Here is a 21,188-nt window from a genome sequence, read left to right as displayed (position 1 = left end):
CCTATATAGGTGTTTGCCCGCAAAGAAATCCTTGCGGAGTCAATTTGTCACCTTGTGGAGTGAGATCGTGTGTGGACTACGCTACTCCAGTCCCTTGCCTCCAGGACCAAGTTCCAAGCCTTGTTTCATGGACCTTGTTCTAGCATCAAGCTTTCCTTGTTCCACGGACCTCGCCACGGACCCTGTTCTTGCTTATTGTCTTTTGTAGCCACGTATCAAGCCTTGTTGCCAAGAATCTAGTTTGCTTCCAGCCTTGTTGTCAAGCTTCATTGGACTAAAGGACCCTGTCATTTCCCCACACTTTGCCTGGCAAAGTGTGTGTTTCGGTTATTGGATTATAACTTTGGACTCTAATATCACATATTGGACATTGTTTTCCTGGACTATATTTGACCTTTCCTGAAAGGTCTACTTCTGAACTATATTCTTCACTTGTTTTTATTGACTTTATATATTCCTTTAATAAAGATATTAGATAGATTCTGGTCTCCGTGCATGGTTATTGGTGCTCTGCAGCCTGGGTCCTGACAGTTTGACTCCGCCAACCTAAGCACCAATTAACCTAGACCAGAATGTCTACAGGAACCGGGGCGGAAGCCCAACCACTCAGCTACACCATTTTCAAGGATGAATTAGACAGAATCCGTGATACACTCCATACGCAGGAGGGAGAAATACGGGGCTTGAAGGAGCGCGGAGCCCGTCTCCCTGCCCTAGCGCTACCAACCAAGTTTTCTGGAGAAGCTTCCAAGGTTCATGTTTTCCGTCACCAATGCCAGGCGTACATGGAAGCCCGCCACGCCGAGTTTCCCCAAGAAGAAGTCAAGGTGGCATGGATTTACAGTCTCCTAGAAGGGCCAGCGGCCAATTGGGCGACGGCGCTATTTGATGAAGCCTCCATGCACCTAAGTTCCGCGCAAAACTTCCTGAATCCCTTAAGGCGACTTGGGGGATTGAGGACAATCTAGAGGCGGCCGGCCATAAACTCCGGCGCTTTTTCCAAGGGGCAGGCCGTTGTCCCAGTACATAGCCGAGTTCCGAGTGCTGGCCCAAAACGATATAGCCCTCAGAGGACAGTTTCGTGAGGGTCTCAACATCGAGATGCAGGAAGAAATTTCCAAGGTGGATCCTCCAAACTGTCTTGAGAGACTTATTGACCAATGTTTACGAGCCGAAGTCATGCTTGCCAACAGAAAACAGTGGCTCCGAGGCCAGAGTGGAAGAGCAGGAGTAAAACCTCCCGCTCCCGCCAGCATTCAGCCACGTCCAGTGTGGAGACCCCCACCACCAGCCCCATACCCCAGAGGAAGCGAGGAGGAGCCGATGCAGTTGGGCAATGTTGCCAGATTAGATGTTGCCGAGAAGGCCCGCCGTCAATGTCTAAACCTCTGTTGGTACTGCGGGAACGGGGGCCACTTTGCCAGAGAATGTCCAGCCAAAAGAAAGCCCGCCGCTCGCTTGGCGGCGGCGTCCTCCGCGGAGACAGAGACGGCTGAGGCGGCTGGCGCAAAGCCGGTGGGGGAAGCCAGCGACCGGGCGTAGAGAGGCTCGCCAACCCGGTCAAAAACCCCACTCAAGAGCCGCAAACCGGGGTCCTATTTCTCCTAGTGGTCACCTTGTGGTCAGCGAAAAAAGGACCCGTCATGATCCATGCCATGATAGACTCAGAAGCAACAAACAATTTCATCGACAGGGAGTATGCCGACTCTCTGGGATTACAATATCACGATTTCAAGAACGCCCGGGTGGTGCAAGCCATAGATGGCCGTCCCCTAAAGACAGGTCCAGTAAGCCAATGGACTGAACCCACCAGAATGTGGATAAGGGAACACATGGAAGAGATTTCCTTCTTTGTTACCGAGGTCCCTCACTTCCCTGTGACTTTGGGAATTCCATGGCTGACACTCCATGACCCCAACATCTCCTGGACCAACAGAGAACTGCAGTTTGCTTCTAAATATTGCCAAAACCATTGTCTTGTAGCCAAGGTCTGTCATGCCACAGACGCTGAACCCATCATCATCTTGCCCAAGAAATACTCAGACTTTTGGGATGTGTTCAATGAAAAGGAAGCCAAGAAACTACCCCCGCATAGACCCTACGATTGTGCCATTGACTTGGTGGAGGGGGCCCCGATCCCGCGAGGGCATCTCTACTCCCTGACTGAACCAGAGCAAGAAGCTCTCAGGGAGTTCATAGAATCAAACCTTCGCAAGGGGTTCATCAGACCCTCTCAATCCCCAGCCGCTTCCCCAGTGATGTTTGTGAAAAAGAAGTCAGGGGACCTACGCTTGGTTGTGGACTATAGAGCATTGAACAATATCACAAAGCGGAACCGCTATCCCCTGCCCTTGATCTCGGACCTATTAGACCGGCTTCGAGGGGCCAAGGTTTACACCAAGCTGGATCTTCAGGGGGCCTACAATCTAGTTCGCATCAGGGAGGGGGACGAGTGGAAAACCGCCTTCCAGACTAAATTCGGATTATTCGAGTCCCTAGTCATGAATTTCGGTTTATCCGGAGCTCCCGCAACGTTCCAGCACTTTGTCAATGACATTTTTCAGGATTATCTAGATCGGTTCTTGATCATATACCTGGACGATTTTTTGGTGTTTTCTAGATCACAATCAGAACATGAGAAACACGTCAGAATGGTGTTACAACGATTGCGGGATCATGGACTATATGCCAAGTTGGAAAAATGCGCTTTTGATCTACAAGAGGTAGATTTCCTGGGATACTGTGTCTCGCCACTAGGGCTCTCCATGGACCCGGCAAAGGTTTCAGCAGTATTGGAATGGCGGGCGCCAACCAACAAGAAAGAGGTGCAGCGCTTCTTGGGGTTCGCGAACTACTACCGCAAGTTCATTCCAGACTTTGCCCGCTGGTCTGACCCAATCACCAGCTGCATCCGTGGAAAACAGCCTTTCCGCTGGACGGAGCAAGCAGAGAAAGGGTTCCAGCAACTAAAGAAGTTATTCATGTCCCAGCCAATTCTACAGCACCCTGATCCTAAAACCCCTTTTGTTGTGCAGGCTGACGCCTCCGATGTGGCAATTGGGGCTGTACTCATGCAACCAGTGGGAGAACATCTTCATCCTTGTGCCTTTTACTCCCGTCAACTAACAGCCCCAGAGAGAAATTACACTATTTGGGAGAAGGAACTTTTGGCCATAAAGGCAGCCTTTGAAAATTGGAGACATTGGTTAGAAGGGGCCAAATTTCCCATTGAGGTCCATACTGACCATCATAATTTGGAACACCTAAGAACTGCCCGCAAGTTAAATCAGAGGCAGCAGCGCTGGGCTTTATTTTTTGAGCGCTTTGACTTCCAGATCCATTATGTAACCCCAGCTCAGACCAAGCAAGCAGATGCTCTATCACGGAAACCAGAGTATGCTGCAGGGCGCAAAGAGACCTTCGAATCCCAATTGCTGCAGCCCGAGAACTTTGCCACGCTCACAGTGGGAAACACCAAATCCACTGCAGTTGAACCAACTCCCTCTACTCCAGGACCCCTTTGTGCTCAAGAAATCAGAGCCAGTCAACAGGCGGATGCCTGGGCTCAGGACCAAATTCGCCAAGGACTACGTTTCCCTTTCTCACTTAAGGATGGGTTACTATGCTACAGAAATCATGTCTACATCCCTCCAGGACCAGGCAGAGAAAAGGCACTTCACCTATGTCATGACTGCAAGCCAGCAGGGCATTTTGGACTATTCAAAACCATGCATTTGATCCTACGAGATTTTTGGTGGCCCAAGATCCGCAAGGATGTAGAGAAATACGTCAATACCTGCCCGGTATGCCAGCGTTCCAAGACAAGAAGGGAGAAGCCCTCAGGGCTACTGCATCCCCTTCCTACTCCATCTCGTCCATGGGAGATAATTTCTGCGGATTTTATCACTGACCTACCACCCTCCCTTGGATATACCACGATCCTAGTGGTGGTGGACCTTTTTACCAAGTTGGCCCACTTCATTCCTTGTGATGGCCTTCCCACGGCCAAAGAGACTGCAGATTTATTCCTTCAGCATGTTTTCCGACTACATGGATTGCCCAAGAGTTTAGTCACTGACCGTGGATCTCAATTCACCTCTCGATTCTGGAAGGCTCTACAAAAACTATTGGGCATAGACTCTCGTTTATCCTCAGCTCATCATCCCCAAACAGATGGGCAAACGGAGCGCACCAATGCCACTTTGGAACAATACCTTCGCTGTTATGTCAACTATCAACAGGACAATTGGGCTTCCATATTACCTCTGTCAGAGTTTGCCTACAACAACGGTGTCCAGGCTTCAACCAAGGAGACCCCATTCTTTGCGAACTACGGCTTCCATCCACGTTTCTTTCCTCCTGTTATTGAAACCTCAGAAGTCCCTGCAGCAGAGGACTGGCTGCAGGAACTCACAGCGGTGCAACAACTATTGCTCCAGCAACTGGACCAAGCCAAGGAGGACTATAAACGCCACGCTGACAGCCATCGCCAGCCGGGCCCCGAAATCAAGGTAGGAGATCGGGTTCTGCTGTCCACTCGCTTTTTGCCCTCCCACCGTCCCTGCCGGAAGCTAGATGCCCGTTTCATTGGTCCCTACCCAGTGGTGGCGCAACGTAACCCCGTGACTTTCAAACTCCAACTTCCGCGCTCTATGCGCATCCATCCAGTGTTTCATCACTCCCTGCTCCTTCCGGCGGATGGTGTCCGCCCCGATGCAGACCGGCCGGCCCCCACTCCTGTTTTGGTGGATGGGGAGGAGGAATTCGAGGTTCAGGACATTTTGGATTCTCGCTTCCACCGCCGCCGCCTTCAGTATCTCATTGACTGGGTGGGTTTTGGCCCCGAAGAACGCTCTTGGGAAGACGCTTCCACAGTCCATGCCCCCGATTTAGTCCGCCGCTTCCATCAGGCCTACCCTGCCAAGCCGCGGCCCCGCACCTCGGGAAGAGGGCCCATTTTGGAGAGGGGCCTTGAGGAGGGGGATAGTGTGATGACTCATGGGCCATGTAGTCCCGTTCCCAGTACTATTGTGGCAGATGAAGAGGAAAACTTGGGTTTCCCACCGTTTCAGCCAGAATTGGAGCCCTTGCACCTGCAAGATGTTTGCCCACCAGAAGTCATCCAAACAAGCCTTGAGCAGAAATCTCCCCCATTTTCTCGCCGGGATTATTATAATCGAGATAGAGGCGCTCGGGAGGCGACTCGCAGGAGCGCCAGGATAGCTGCCAGACAATTAGCTGATTAAGTCTGTTTCCCTTGGGAAACTTTAAGGAGTCATGCATCTGGACACAGTATGGGTTTCGTTTCTTGTTCCCCAGGGAAAGTGTTCCTTGGCGGGAAAACAAGATCCTATATAGGTGTTTGCCCGCAAAGAAATCCTTGCGGAGTCAATTCGTCACCTTGTGGAGTGAGATCGTGTGTGGACTACGCTACTCCAGTCCCTTGCCTCCAGGACCAAGTTCCAAGCCTTGTTTCACGGACCTTGTTCTAGCATCAAGCTTTCCTTGTTCCACGGACCTCGCCACGGACCCTGTTCTTGCTTATTGTCTTTTGTAGCCACGTATCAAGCCTTGTTGCCAAGAATCTAGTTTGCTTCCAGCCTTGTTGTCAAGCTTCATTGGACTAAAGGACCCTGTCATTTCCCCACACTTTGCCTGGCAAAGTGTGTGTTTCGGTTATTGGATTATAACTTTGGACTCTAATATCACATATTGGACATTGTTTTCCTGGACTATATTTGACCTTTCCTGAAAGGTCTACTTCTGAACTATATTCTTCACTTGTTTTTATTGACTTTATATATTCCTTTAATAAAGATATTAGATAGATTCTGGTCTCCGTGCATGGTTATTGGTGCTCTGCAGCCTGGGTCCTGACAATGTGAGACAGAATCATATCATGGATGTGTTTCCTCATGGTACATAGACACATTTCTTTATAAAGACTGGTAGATAGGCTGTACAACAATGCATTCAAGGTTGTGAACAAGAGTGTTAGGAACTCAGCACTTCCCATGTTCACGTCCTGCATCAAGCTATGTGCATCTTCTTTTCTTTAGCGATTTCATAATGCCTATTCCTTTGAGAGTTTACAATCCTCTCCTGGCTACTTTTTTTGTAAGCATTCCTCTTAGCAAATGCCTCCCGCTCCCCATAGGCATGAATTATCATGAGCCCATGCTACAGAAATGCCTTCTGCTGGCTAATATGTATGCACTGATGCACATCTGCAGCTTTGTTAATTTTCCTTTTATTGCTATGTGGTTGCCAAGGGAACATGCTATGGCTCAGATTAATTCTAGATGAAAACTTGAGTGGTTGCTTATAGTCAACGTTTAAACAAAAAGAACGTCAATTTCTTTGCACAGCATGCTAAGCTCTATAGTAAGATACAGTAAGTAAAAATCAAAGGATATTTTCTAAACTATAATGTAAATATTCAAGGAAGATTTATATATATCTGTGGAAAGTCCAGGGCGAGACTTTCCACACACACACACACACACACACACACACACATATATATATAAACAAACCTTCCTTGCTTATTTTCTCCATACCTCAAAACCTCTGAGGATGCCTGCCATAGATGTGGGCGAAACGTCAGGAGAGAATACTTCTAGAACATGGCCATACAGCCCAGAAAACATACAATAATCCTGTGATCCCGGCCATGAAAGCCTTCGACAACACTAGCTAAGGAATGGTCATTTCATCTAGAAGTGTTTTATTTATACTATTGCGGGAATTAGAAATTGCTTTTTTGTAAGCTGAAGTCATTATTTACCACTTCCTTCCAGGATGTGGCCATATTTTGAATATGTCACATCCTTGTCTTACTACATGTAATTGTATCCTATTGCTTCTCAAAGCAAATCAGGCAACATGTGTGACAGCATCCAGTCCCACTGACCAAATGTCTAAAAGTTAGATCAGCCTGAAAAAGTGACCTCTGCAATGCTGATTAGTGATTTTCCTATTTGAATAGACATTTTATTCAACTCTCTTCAAAACACCATCCACTGCACATTATAATTTTTCAGCAATGCCACTCTAGAGCAGTGGTTCCTAATCTTTGGTCCTCCAGTTGTTTTGGACTTCAGCTCCCAGAAATCCCAGCCAATTTACCAACTGTTGGGAATTGTGGAAGATGAGAACCAAAGGTTGGGAACCATTGCTCTAGACTCTTTCTACACCAGTGGTTCTCAACTTGTGGGTCCCCAGATGTTTTGGACTTCAGCTCCCACACTTCCTAACAGCTGGTAAACTGGCTGGGATTTCTGGGAGTTGTAGGGTTCCCTTCTACAACCTTTCCTGCATACACATATAACCTTAATCGTGTTCACAAGCATGCTTCTCAGAAACCTGCCTATATCGGCAAAAATTGTTTCCTCTAGTTTGGGGAACACACAATGCATGGGCTGAGTATGCTCTTCCTCCCCATTTCAGTAGATCTCTCTTGATTACTGCTACCACATTTCCATCGCCAGAATACCGTTGATTAACTTTCTAAACAGCAAGATGTCAAAAGCAGAACTGTTCTTGGAAATATGGAACAGTCTTCCTGTACACCATGTTTTCTAGCAAAACAATGGAAGCATCAACAATGGCAGGAGGATTGTGCTGTAGGGAGTAGATAATGTCTTCAACCAACTCTGAAACATAACCCATCCTGCCAACTAAGTGATGATGGGGATTGTAGCTCAATGGTTATATGCAGACGTTCCTGATTGGCACCTTTAGTTAGGACTATAGATGGAGAATACTCACACTTGTGCATTTCTATGTTAAAAATGAATATCTGTACAGTTGGAAAACCCCACTGGAAAAAAATAGATTAGCAAGAATTCTGCACCATTTCCTCTCAGTTTTTTATTTATTTCGTGTCAAAAGCATGAAATAAATAAAAAACCGAGAGGAAATGGTGCAGAATTCTTGCTAATCTATTTTTTTCCAGTGGGGTTTTCCAACTGTACAGATATTCATTTTTAACATAGAAATGCACAAGTGTGAGTAGTATTCTCCATCTATAGTCCTAACTAAAGGTGCCAATCAGGAATTCTTTCCTCTCGGTATTTGAATGTCTTGAAGTTTGTTGGTTGATAGTAAAGATTTATTTTGCACAAAAAACCTTTTTAGCACAGATAATAGGATGTCCTTTATAAAAGTCACTGTTCCCTAAATAGGAAATCTGTTTTCTATACTAAAAAGGGAAAGAAAAGTTTGAACCAAAAGTACTCATACTTTTCTCTGTACAATGCTGCAATTCCTCCAGATGTTAGAATATGGAGGAAATACTATGTTCTCCATAGTGGAGAGAAAACTACCATAATTATTCACTCTTGCCTGCAAAAACAAGATAATCAAGGATTTACATTACTAATCAGGGCTAAAACTTATCCCTTATAACTGTAGAGCTTTATACTTTCTTTTTGAACATAGTTCCGCAATCCCTTAGCCAGCAGAGCTACAAATTCTGAGAGCTAGAGTCACAAAAGAGAATTTCTTCAGGCTCTGCATAAGACCCCAATGTTGACTGCAGCCCTCCCTTTGAATATCTGCAAGCCCCTAAGAGAAGTCTGAGGCTATCATTTACAGCCCAGCTATTGTATGACCATAAAATGGGTGTGTCCAGCATTTTTCATTTTAAATTTAGTGCCATCCATGGTGTATACTATTCCGTTGCAGTTAATTAGCTACACTACATGGCTGTTCAGATTCTAAGATTTTTGCTATATTGCTGGAGAATAAAAGTCTTGTGAATGATTATATATACTCATGCATAAATCAACTGCATGGATAAGTCAAGGGCAGATTTTGAGGGGAAAATTATGGATTTTGCTTTGACCTGTGGATAAATCAAGGGTAAAACTGTGTGACGTGTAACAAACAATTATTTTCAGTCTGAAATCAGTGGCAAGAGTTAGAGGTGAGAATCTTCTACCTCATTATCCCTCCGTTACCCAAAACAGAGAAATAAAGGAAGCCCTCCTTTTGGCATCCCTCACCTTGAGTGAAATTTAGCACCGATGTGTGTGTGTGTGGGTGCATTTAGGGTGCTTGGCATGGAGCAGAATGACTGTTGTAATTTTTACTAAGGGCATCCTGCATAACCTGCTCTGGACCAAACACATTAAAATGGCCACAGTAATATCTCTGCAGAGAAGCCTATGCAGAAAGGGTTGTTGTGTGTTTTCCAGGCTTATGGCCATATATACCTCACAACCTCTGAGGATGCCTGCCATAGATGTGGGCGAAAAGTCAGGAGAGAATACTTCTGAAACATGGCCATACAGCCCGGAAAACACACAACAACCCTGTGATTCCTTCCGGCCATGAAAGCCTTTGACAACCCATGCAGAAAGCCCTTATTAAAAATGGCCACTGCTGCTCTGCTCCAAGCACCAAAAATGTCAGGTGCACCATATTTTCCCATGCGTTGTTGATTAATATAGCTCAGGCTGGACAAATAATGGGAAAGGGGGAGGGCTGTTACTATGCAGTCTATTACCAGCTGTTGCAGAGTTTTAGCAAGCTGTGGTATGTCTAAACCAGTGGTTCCCAACCGTTGGTTCTCCAGGTGCTTTGAACTTCAGCTCTCACAATTCCTAACAGCTGCTAAGCTGTCTGGGATTTCTGGGAGTTGAAGTATAAAACAACTGGAAGACCAACGGTTGGGAATCACTGGTCTAATAAACCAAAGTTTATTGAGTTCAGATGAAATGGCAAATGTCTGGTTTGTCCCAAAGTTAAAAGTCTCCAGTCTGCTTTTGCATGTAGACCAGTGGTTCCAAATCTTTTTTTGACCAGGGACCACTTTGTCCAGGGACTACTCTCCAACATTAGTACCAAAAGGGTTATGAATGGGTTTTTGGTCAACTTTAGATTTAGTTTGGTTATTTGGGATGCTGATTCAGAAAATTGTATTGGATAGACCACGTCAGCTCTAGTTTCTGATACAGAACATATGCCATCCAGTAGTCGCCATCTGCTTGCCCACAGAAAACCATATTTAATAATCTAGTGCTGATTTGGTCTATCCAATGACATTTTCTGAATTGGCACCCAAATAACCCCAGAAACAGGCTTAAAAATGAAGACATCAAGGCGCCCCTGCTTCCAGGCACCACATGGAACGGCTCTGCTCAGGGGGAGGGAGGATGAGGAGAAGCATCAGTCAGGAGGCTTGTTCTCATGCCTTTCATGGGTAACCAGTCTCTCCCCTCCCAACATCCCCATTGCCTCGGCAGTATAAGAGGGTTTCACGAGACCAGTCCCTCTTGTTGCAACAGTGCAGTAACAGTGAGGCCGTGGATCATATTTAGTTCTTGGGGACCACTGGTGGTCCATGGACCACAGTTTAGGAACTACTGATGTAGATGGAAGGGGAGGAAGCCGGATCCAAGTGCCATCCTCTTAATGCAGATACTTACAAATCATAGTTCAACTTTACATCTCTGTTTAGCCTTAGCGGCAGAAGTGTAGGCAGATTTGTATAATAGGAACACTTGAATACACACAGCTGATGTTTATTTCCATTCTGTAAATAGCATCACATACTCATTTCTGCCAATGGTTATGCAAGGCTATAAAGTTTTGTTTGTTTGAGATGTCATGCAATACTGAGAAAAATAAAGGAGAAAAGGAGGAAAAAAAGAACATTGATGCAAAAAAAGACAGAAAAGCAACAGAGGGAATGGCAGATATGTGAATGTTTCACAAACAAAGCTTCAAATGCCAATGCACAGACTTTGGAAAACAAACGATTTGAGCTTGAAATCCTAGTGCAGAAACGTAAACGACTTTATAGGCATAAGTGAAATCTGGTGGGATACTTCTATTTATTGGAATATTACATTGAAGGTTGAAATTTATTTATAAAATAGATTGGGCAAAAAGAAAGGGAAGTACCCTGATATGTCAATGACAAATTGAGCTGTACAGAAATACAGGGGAATGAGCAGAGGGGATCAGGTGAAAGCATTTCGGTAAAAATAAATAGAGCAATAAATAAACATAACAGTGTGGTAGGTGTTTGAAAAAGGCCATCAAGCAAGAACAAAAAGCTGGTAGATAACAATTCTCATCCATGAGGTAAATCTTGGAAATCCTCGTTCTCATTATTGGAGTGGGTAGTATATACTATGATCTGGAAGAAGCAGCCTTTCAAAAAGCCATAAAACTGTGGTGTTGGTTTAAATCAAGTACTTGAATATGAAGGGCATTTTAGCAGTATCATACTAATGCATTATAATGGTCATCTGAACATAAAGTAGATGCTTTCTTTTGTGCCTCTAAAGAATACAGCATAAGCAGCCACTCTTGCCTTAATTTTTTCTAATGGTCATTTGAAAATCTATTGTGTTTCTTTAGCCATTTAGATTTAAAAAATGGGTTTTAATGTGTTTTTTTTAAAGTGCTATTAATTTATAATGTCAAAATGGCTGCCAATGAAAGGAAGGATAGTTTGATGGTCACTGGCTGGGAGGACTTTGGATATGAAAATCTGGAGTTCCAAAACTTTATAGCCAAAGGAAATGGTTTTTTTTTTCCTGATCCTGAACTGTGCCACGCATCTTTCGCCAATCGTGTAAAACATTTAAATTGGGAACATTTTGAGAATGAAAGCAATAGCATGCACAAATAAATTCTGATTGGATATGATTCATTTTTCACAAATACAAGATATATAATAGATAGATAGATAGATAGATAGATAGATAGATAGATAGATAGATAGATAGAGAGGAATGTTCTTTTGATTGGGTCAAAACCAGTCATACTGAAATATATTGATGGAAACATGAGGAAAATATTTTGTAAGTAATTATTTCCATCCAATCCTGTTGAAACCATTAATAAACCTTCAGCACCGTTCTTATAAAATACTTTTTAAAATTCCATGTGTAAAAAATAATACATAATAATGTTCATGATAGCACCAGGAAGCTAACCTTTAAAATGAATTCTCCAAAATAAATACTTATTACTTAACTGCAAGTACTGCTGTTATTAGTACTATTTGTTTCCTGCAATGGAAAATGGCACTTGAAGGAACATAACTAAAATTGTAATGAGAAAACTTCATTTTATACTGAATTTATATTTAAAAACCACCTTTTATTATTCCATGACATATATACTTTTTGTGTGACACATCTTAGTGAACTGGTGAGCTGCTGGGATGAAAAACTACGGAGGAGAGCAGCATTCTTCCAATAATACAAATGGCCCAGTCATTTGTTCTTTTATTTTTATTTCTGCATTGAGCTTATGGATCTATTGTTGATTGTGATCCATGTTTTGCTTTGACTCCTTCTGAAGTCGAGAATGTGAAAAGAAAATGGCTTCCCTGCTGCAAAATAGCTTTGTAGGGAGACGTCATCCTACTGCAGGGGAAGAAACCATGTTTTAAGAAACCATATGCAATGTGAAATAACATTGAGAAGTACATTAAGTTATATCTTTTATCCCAAAGGTCTGATTTCTGTAGATACTATTAGAAATGTCTGGTGAGCTGCTTTCGACTAAATGTCATATTTTGAACTTGCATTAGTGTTACAAGATAACGTAAATTTGATCATCTCTTCCCTCTCCCCATCTCAATAGACATTTGGATCGGCTTTGATAGTAGTTTTGTTCAATTCTATCTGTTACAATGACCAATTACTGTCAAATGAAACAAATGAATCAAAGTTTAAAAAATTAATATTTCCAAATAGTCCTTACTTTTTAATTATACTCTTCCAATTTTAAAATTTACTGTTTCGAATAAGCATATATTATGTGTGTGTCACTATGAACTATGACATAAAGCAGGATTAAATTGGTGACAAAGATATATAGTCCCATTACTTGAAGTAATCAATGGAGAGAAAGAGGTTTCAGCTACGTACAATGCTGAAATCTCACTTCATGCAAGCAGATATAGTTTCCCAGAAACATAACTTGAGATAATTTGTGATGTGGAATTAATAAGTACCTTTGCATCCCTGTCACTGCATCCTTTAATATGATTTGGTTGCCAAGGAAACTGGCTTTGGCCCAATGTTAATATGAAAAAATATAAAACTATGCAATAAAGATTTTTTTTAAAAAAAACTTGCAGTTAGAGTGTTATATTGATACATGTCTAGTTTTTATAAGCCGTATCCTTATTCATATTCACAATTCAAGGTGACAAGGATACTTTTAGGTGTTCCTTTCTTTAAAATGCTTGACGTTTTAATCTCTTTCCCCCTCGCTAATCAAATACATGCTTACTTAATGTCAGCAATCTTTATAAGAGGATGGTGAAGGTTAAATAATTTTGTATCATCGACACCAAAAGACCGCTTTCCACGACAAAATTTCAATATTTTAATTTTTATAGCCATATCCCTATTTTCCAATTTTGCGCCTTAGCGAACAACCTCTTCTTCATTTTCGTATTTTGCGTCAAATATGTCATATAGTACATTGGGCTTTTAAAAATATTCTTTGTGGAATAAGCGGTGCCACGCCCTGGTTTTCTAGCAGACAGAGCATTTTAAAGTTCACAATAGAGGTATAGGCAAGGTGTACTCTCAGATCAATAGATACAGTTGCAGAATTTAGAATGGGACCCTTAAATAAAATAAACCTGTTTAACATGTTAAACAGCTACATTTCTATTTTTAATTTCCTATCTTTGTATCATGGAACGAGAATCAGAGGTGAAAAAAACATGCATTCTCTCCACCTACCTGTATATATGCCTTAATGAAGTCTTAGCCTGGTATTCCAGCCAGCCATTTGTATTTAAAGCGATGGAAAGACACCGAAATCTTGGTCGTCCCCCAAAATAACCAAAACCCTCAGAAGCAATCTTCAAAATCAGCTTGCTTGAACGGACTGTGATCAAGATAGCTGAACTTATCAATGGGAAAGCGAGAACGTGGCAAAGGAGGGGGCGAGCAGGACCTGTCCTCATCCAAGGTGGGTTTTCCTAAGCTGCAGCTCAAGGGTTTCCTTTTCCCTTCTGTGCAGGTTCAAGGCTTCAAGATGACCACCGCAAAGGCCAGCCTGTCACATTTGCTGGAAATTAGTCCACTGCTACCCTTCCTAGGGAAAAAAAAACTCTCTCAGCAACCAAAGCCCCAATGCACAAGATGCACACGGACTGCGTAAGAGTTAAAAATAGATTGGACGTCCCTGCATAATAAATATGTCAGTTTCAAGGGATTTAATTTGATATTGCCATTAATTAACAATACAACATACATTATTTAAATAGCAGTAAAGGCAAGTGGGAAGAATGTCAAAACCTGCAGCGAGAGTTCGCTTATATCCTTAATATATATTTTAAAATAAAAGAAAAATACAGCTAGTACTGGTTTCAAAATGCAATGACTAACATAATCCGCTGTAAAAAAACAACAACCCTGAAATACAATTCTAAAGGTAGCTGCTTAAACAGTCTTCATTCGGCGCAGTGTGCAATGACACACAGACCATTTCCAACCTCTCATCTGAAATCCTAGGCATGGTATAATGAATTCTGTATCTATCTACCGCAAGCACACAGCACAGGCAGCATTCAACCTGCCTGCCATTTTAGGCTTGCGGCAGGATGAGAGACACGGCATCAGCACATATCTGGTACAAGGAACAGCAAGGGACAGCTCACCTTCAACGCAGCAGTATCAGAATCTGATTAATGTTGTTAAGTGACATTGCAAATCAGCTACCGGCTCCTAAAGCTACTGCATGGGAAGGAACAAAGGGGGGAAAGTGATCTACTGATGATGCAAGATGAATTGTTACTGTGCTGTGTTCAGCGAAGCTGTGTGTTCGTCAGTGATACTCTCGGAAGGATTTCAGATTCTGTCGCAAAAGCTGTCTGCAGAACGACTGTCTCCTTCTATCAAGACAAGCAGAAGGCGCCTTTTACCTGCTGGAGGGAGGGATGAAAAGACCGTCGGCAGAAATATCCTCTTGATGACAGAAAATTTCATATAGTACGTATCAAGTCCTAGATATGTGACACTATGGCTGTGTTTTCTTTATTTTCTGAACCATTTGCTTGTACTGTTGTTTGCTTGAGTTGCTGCTCTTTTCTAAGACCAAACCACAATTGCATACAGTCCAATTCTGCATTGGATTATATATAAATATAAAAAGGCTGAGCATATTGACGAAATCACAAGTGCAGAGGGTCTGGCTCGCTGCAGAATCAGCTGTCTGCATCTGTGCTGCACCATGCTTAACCACAAGCAGGGTTAGAGCTAAATATATCTGCAAGGCATAAACGGAAGCTATTTTGCTGTACACAGATTACGTTACAAAATGCTCGTCCATCCTTAAGCGCTCACAAGATGACTGCCTGCCTATTAGAAAATGTCGTGCCGCAATCCCCTGCATTGCTCTACGGACGCAGCAGTGAAAGACCCTAAAGACGGCTCCTAAACATAGTGACCTAAATAATGCTAAGATGACTTAAGTCGCACACATACGTTCCTCGCTGTCAGAGCAGTGAAATGAAACAAGGTCGGTCTAATCAGACTAAAAGCACAGGCTCTACCATAGTATAAATTCCAGATTTGCATCTTGTGCTAGGAACAAAATGCAGAATTTCTTCCTTTATTATTTATTTCTTTTTTTCTTTGCTGTTGTATTATTGGGTTTTTTCCCCCTCAGAGGGTTTGTGTCAGCTATGGTTGCACAGTTTCATTCTGACACCATGGAGGTTGATGCAGCCACTGAAGTATGGTTTTACTCATCTACACGCGAAAAACCATTAAAATACAAAATTTCACTTAAACAACACCAAACGTGAACATGTGTGTATGAATTTCCTTGTAACAGCAATTCCTCTTACTTTTGAAATAAAGTATTTTTTTTTGTTTTTTTGTTCCCCTGCATAAAAGAAATTGCCAGCATTTTATACGGATGATAAAGGAGGACAATTGTGGGAATTAGACTAAAATTCCCACAATTGAGGGGCAGGAGCCACCCACATTCCTAAAAGAAACTTAAATTGCATTAAAGGTGTAATACTGAGAAAAGAGAGTAAAAAAAGAATATAGCTTAAATATGGTTTCAAATGCATTGAATGTGACCCTTTTTGCTTCCTATTCAGCACCAGCATTTCCCCAAGGAGGGATATTAAGGAGGAATAGAACAGCTTGCTCTGATCAAGGCTGCATTCCCTTAAGACTGAAGTGTTGGTTAAAAGAGAAAGAAACATCCAAAATCCTACCTGATTACACAATGGTCAAATATTGCCACTGCTGTTCTTCTCGTCATCCTCTTCCCTCCATGACCAACACACACAAAAATTGAGATCTGATGAGATTTTGCAGAACAGCTTAAATATTTCTACTTCACTGGGAACTTCTTTGTATTTTCTGCAAATCCTTGTAATCATACATTATACACTGATATAATATGCTATGCTATGTGGTTGATTAATTTAATGGAAACGTGGTTTCACTACAAATTTTTGTCTCTCTAAAGGAATCCTCAACAATAAATATGGCTGCATCCTTGACACATTTGTTTCTTAGTTGTAAGTAAATACAGCCAGCAGTTTGGGATATAGTTGAGAAAAATTCCACTTAAATAACGGAGTTCTATATAAGTACCTACCAGAATGCCAACCACAATATTTGCCAAATGTCAATTCCATTTTAATGTATTTAATAGTGAATTGCATCTCAATACAGTATGTTCCTATTCAGAAACTAGAGGATTTATTCCCAGGCAAATATGCCACATTCCAACCAAGTAGACATGTATAACACCGTGGTTATATTTTCTCTCTCTTTTTTTGGTTACTCCTGAGGTTTCCTCCCTGCTTTTATACATTGTTTTGCTCCTGAATATCAAAGAACCATCAAATTGATTATTTTAATAAAATTTAGCATCTCTTTCCAAAAGCATGACATCAACCAACCGGCAATGGAGGAAATTCATAAATTACAGGGGCTGGGCTCATAGGCAAGTATGACTCACCCATATTATTGCAAAAGAAGCATTCTTTTCCTGAGGCCATGGCAATACCTACAGCTTTATTGCAATATACATTGTTAATATTTTGGAACTAGGAATCATGTTCCATGACAAAAATTTCAGATGACAGTAATGAATTAGGATTTTATAATCTCATCAGAATCATAGGGTTGACATGTGCTTATACACATGTATGACTGCACTATTGTGTGTTTGCAGTAGTGTAAGTCAAAGATTCACATCTCTTTCTCTCCGATCCATTCACTACCCATAACTCCTATTGTAGCTTTGATGATTGGTGAAATAATAACTTTGTTTGCGGAAGTATCAAGATTATGAACACAAATTGTATTCACCTTAGGAAAACAAAAGGCATTTAAAGCTTATATCTATCTGTCTATTTCCCACCCTCCCAGTAACAATCGAATGATTATGCACATATAACTATTTATCAGAGCTTGCATATGAATGTTGGATTAGGACTCTGGGAGACCAGAACTTGAATCCTTAACAGTCATGGAAACTCACTGGGTGCCTTTAAGCAAGTAACACTCCTTCAGTCTTAGAAGAAAAAGACAATGGTAAACCTCATCTGAAGAAATCTTGAAGATAATGGAGCCAACTGGAAGACACATAACAAGAAGCAGCACTGGTATGGCAATAATGAACATAAGCATAAGATATAATTATATTTATAAGGTATTGGATTAAGAGCTGGATGTAATATTTTTGCTGCAAATTCAGCCATAACATCATGTGGTCCCTGAAACAGAATTTATTCAATTAATTAATTAAATTTATTAAAATATTTCTATCAAGAGCATTTCTACTGTCATAGCCATAAAAGAAGCAAAGTTACCCCTAGATCTCACCAATGTCTAGGGATATTGGAGGCCTGGATGTAGTTATAGAAATGAGTAGTTCAGATGGTTCTGTATTGGGATGTGTCAATCCTAAGATTAGATCATAAAATAGATATGAATAGTGTGGTAATTCGGGAGGTTATGGAATGTAGTGAGTGTGGGAATCAACTCACCTTGGAGGGAGATGTAAATTGTCAGGAAAAGGCCAGAATAAGAACAGAGAGATTGACAAATCAATAAACAAATGAGATACCATAAAGAACTGTGGCATTTGAATGGAATATGTTAGAGGATGAAATAATCTGCAGAGGAGTTGACACTCTTGGCAGGGTGTTGCCACTGGTAGTAATAAGTTGTAATGCAGGGAAGAGGGCTTTTAGCCATTGAATCCAACTTGGTTCCAGTTAAGCATAAGGAGGGTTCTCATGCAGGTAAGAACAAAGCCAGCACTCTAACAAAAGGGCCTGTTAGGGCTGTGGCCACACCATAATATCATGCTCATGGGTGCCCCTAATCCCAGAGGTGGAAATCTGGGCCTGGAACCAAAACCAGTTTTTCACTTCTACTTTTATAAGTGAAGTGTGGGTCACAATTTTTTATAATGCCTCATATTTTCCCCTCATGTTTATAATTTGTTAACAACTGATAGTATCTTATGTTTATTTATTCAAATTGTTGAATTCCACTTCTCTCTATATAGGGAGACCCATTCAATGTTTAGCTAGTTTTCTTCATACTAGATAAACTCTCTTCTGGAGGTAAGACTGCCTCAATATGAAATGACACAAACTGGTTCTTCTTCAGCCTCTTCACCATCATATAAAATACAAAACAGCTATATTATTTGGTTAATAGTGTGTGCAGTGTACTGTGAGATAGATTCACCACGCATTAAGGAGAAAGGAATGGCTAGACTTAATTGCTATACCAGGACAGACTATTTGACTGTCTAGTCTAGACACATATTACCTACTCTTACAGCTCACATGAAGGATAATGATTTAATACTCCAACTGGTGACAATACACTAGAGGTTCTTTCATACTGAGCAGTTAAAGTGCTGTTATAATGACCCCAGCTGCATCCTATGGAATCCTGGAATTTTTGGTCTAGTGAGGCACAAGAGTTTGCTGGCTGAGAATTTGAATTGTGTCTACCTAAAATACAAATCCCATGATTTCCCCAGTTGCTTCATATAGATGTTGGATATTATGGGAGACGAGGGAAACATTTGGCATCTCACAGCTCAATCACCTTAGGGCTGGATTATGAATGCTCTAGCACAACTATGAATCCTATAGCACAACTCTCCATAGCTGGCTTCTCGCAGCCTTTGTTCTCAATGTTGGAGGTGGAGAGGACCTGGGAGCACATGGTGGATCCTAGAGCTGCTTTCAAGTAACCATCTGACATCCAAGAGCCAATGGTATTCTGGTACTCACCAAAAACTAATTGGCCGGCCTGGCCAGTTGAGAAGGGCATTTAAGAGGCCTCCAGGATAGGACCAGGGCAGATGTTTTGGAGTTTCACCCACCCTCCTATCTCTGTATCATTCTTTTGTTTTATCACACCCAGCGTTGGGCAGTTGCATGGGTCTTGGGTCTGAGATAAAATGTTGCAGTGCAGGTGGCCACTGCTAAATATGGGGTTTCCATGGGGGGAAGACAAGGTGGGTGTGTGGTTTTGATGGGTACCACCCAGGTGGGGGGAGGCACAGACAATGCCAGGAACCTTGGGTCAGAGACAGATCATGGCTGGGTGGCTCAGCAGATTGTCTCAGGCAGTCATGACTGATAACCAGGATCTATCCGGTTATAAGACAATGGTGGCTGGCAGATGGGCCAACCGAACACAGAAACCAAACCCATTCAAGGCCAACCATTGTCAGCTAAAACGAAATAAAGTTGTGGCATTTTCTTACCAAAAATATTGTGCCTTCACTTGTGCATATGTATGCAACTGGGGCCAACATCCCCTCATACACCAGGGAAAAACAGAACTACTGTAAGACAGTACCTCCTCCTCCCATCTGATGGTATATTACTGTACTGATTGATCAATTATACTGAAAGCTGCTGAGACATCCAAGAAGATCAACAGGGCAACATTCTCCCTGATTTTTACCCAGAGTAGCCCATTTTAGCACTGACCCCTGGCCTGAAGTCAGGCTGAAATGGATCAAGAAAATCTGTTTCCTCCAGGAATGACTGCTGCAGTTGTCCAGTCACCACACTCTCAAGCACCTTGACCCAAAAGAGGATATTAGCAAGGGGGTAACATGCTTCTGGGTCCAGGGAATCCCTCTTCAGGTAAGGCTGCACCCAGTGCCACCTAGGACAGGAGACACCTTCTGTGGATGCATGTCAAGTCAACTTGTAATTATTATATTCAACAAAAGAGCACAATTCCTGTTTGCCACAATACTCCTAACAAAATCAATTAAACTATATGATTTAAAAGGGCTGATGAATACATACACTCTACGTGTTTACAGTTTTCTAAATGAATTGTTACTGTTCTGTCTTTTACTGTATATTCTTCTATCCATTAAGTTTAATACTAAAATTGGGTTTTATATTGGGTCTTTTAGAAACATGAATTCCAGGTTAAGCAAATGCACTGCATTCTCCACAAGCTGTCATTCTCTTAAAGGATGAAACAAATCTAGTCACTCGGAACTATTTCCGATCATCACATTGCCAGTTACTTGCACATCACAGGGAAATGCAAGGTGGTACTGTATATATACCCAGGCTTTTTGCTCTGCCTGGTCTTTTCAAAGCAATCAAATAAAATATTCTAATCTAGCCTGATTTTTGTGGAGTATTAACATATTCATTAAAATAAGCCTAACACCTCTTAGTCAGAGCTGTCACATAGACTGTGCTTCTGTTGCCATAACAGACGTCCTGAAACCCATTTGGCAGGCCTGGAGGTTGATGGCTACAGAAAATAAATTCAATGCACCTGTCAAGATATGTAGCTTCTCAGAACACAAGTCATGGGCGGTAGACACCACTAGCATCTTGTTCAAAATGATACTTGATAGCTCAAATTACCATTAAAGAGACAGAACTGAAATTCTCACTTAAGATTCTGGATTCATTTGAAAAATGCAAACTATAATTAGTTTGGTGAATGTTTTATTTCTGTGGTGGAATACTTAATAAGTAAAAGGTGACTTTCTTAGGCCACATCTATACTGGCCCCAGGGGCGGCCCACATGATGTCTTAAACCAATGATGCCAGCAAGTTGGGGTCCAGATGGTCCAGCTGGGTTAAGAGAGCATACCTATCCCATTGGACTGTCACCTTACTATCCATGTTGTTCATCACAGATGGCCACAGAGAGAG

The 21,188-nt window shown here is 42.0% G+C and overlaps 1 protein-coding gene and 1 long non-coding RNA gene across 6 annotated transcripts in view; one reads left to right on the top strand and one right to left on the bottom strand.

The window, feature by feature from the left end:
- The window catches only part of zbtb38 (zinc finger and BTB domain containing 38), a 43,780-nt gene extending 27,045 nt beyond the window's left edge, over positions 1 to 16,735 (bottom strand). The window contains exons 1-3 of one of the 5 annotated variants that reach the window (XR_010004729.1): positions 14,648 to 14,783; positions 13,725 to 14,082; positions 12,100 to 12,389 (exon numbers count right to left, since the gene is read on the bottom strand). The gene's annotated coding sequence lies outside the window, so the exon portion shown is untranslated. Of the gene's footprint in view, positions 1 to 12,099; positions 12,390 to 13,724; positions 14,083 to 14,647; positions 15,995 to 16,219 lie in introns of those variants that run through there. The other 4 variants (XM_062976621.1, XM_003218254.3, XM_062976623.1 and 1 more) reach the window with 4 other exon arrangements.
- Positions 14,840 to 16,510, top strand: LOC100557940 (uncharacterized). The gene is made up of 2 exons (XR_505876.2): positions 14,840 to 14,978; positions 16,100 to 16,510. It is a non-coding gene; the product is annotated as an uncharacterized LOC100557940 (long non-coding RNA).
- Positions 16,736 to 21,188: the final 4,453 nt, after the last annotated feature.

Source organism: Anolis carolinensis, chromosome 3 (genome assembly GCF_035594765.1).
Source record: "Anolis carolinensis isolate JA03-04 chromosome 3, rAnoCar3.1.pri, whole genome shotgun sequence".
Taxonomy (NCBI): domain Eukaryota; kingdom Metazoa; phylum Chordata; class Lepidosauria; order Squamata; family Dactyloidae; genus Anolis; species Anolis carolinensis.
The sequence above is the reverse complement of the archived record's forward strand: the minus strand, read 5'-3'. Positions and strand labels throughout refer to the sequence as shown.